Genomic DNA, 994 nt, shown 5'->3' on the forward strand with positions numbered 1-994 from the left:
ACACATATACATACACATACACACAGAGATACACACATACATACACACATGCACACATACACATACACACGCATACACACATACATGCATACACATACATACATACACACATACACATATACATACACATACACACAGAGATACATACGCACATACATACATACATGCACACATACATATACACTCACATACACACATGCATACACATACATACACACATACATACATACATATCCAGGCATGGCAGCACTTGCCTGTGGTCCCAGCTACTAAAGATGAGGGGGCAGAGATTTCAAGGCAAAAGAACCCCAAGTTGCAAAGGCCCTGGGGTTCAAACGGCGTGGTGTGTTCTCCAAGGAGCCAAGAAGCTGGTGTGGCTTCAGGGGTGGATAACTGCATAGGGCATAGGGAGCCAAGCTAAGGAGCTGGGAATGTGTCCAGGTGCGGCGGGAACCATTTGGAGGATTTGAAGAGGTGGGAGACATTATTTGATTTATGTTAAAGCTCACTCTGGGCCAGGTGCAGTGGCTCACGCTTGTAATTCAAGCACTTCGGGAGGCTGAGGCCCGCGGAGCACTTGAGGTCAGGAGTTTGAGAGCAGCCTGGGCAACAAGGTGAAACCCCATCTCTTCTAAAAACACAAAAAAATCACTGGGGCTGGGCATGATGGCTCACACCTGTAATCCTAGCACTTTTGGAGGCCGAGGCAGGTGGATTGCCTGAGCTCAGGAATTCGAGACCAGCCTGGGCAGCATGGTGAAACCTCGTCTCTACTAAAAATACAAAAATTAGCAGGGCTTGGTGGTGGGCACCTGTAATCTGACCTACTCAGGAGGCTGAGGCAGGAGAATTGCTAGAACCTGGGAGGCGGAGGTTGCAGTGAGCCAAGATCACGCCACCGCACTCCAGCCTGGGCGACAGAGCAAGACTCCGTCTCAAAAAATAAAAAGAAAAAAAAAAAAATTTGCCGGGCTCAGTGGCTCACGCCTGTAAT

Source organism: Colobus angolensis, unplaced genomic scaffold, assembly GCF_000951035.1.
Source record: "Colobus angolensis palliatus isolate OR3802 unplaced genomic scaffold, Cang.pa_1.0 Scaffold96, whole genome shotgun sequence".
NCBI classification, from domain to species: Eukaryota; Metazoa; Chordata; class Mammalia; order Primates; family Cercopithecidae; genus Colobus; species Colobus angolensis.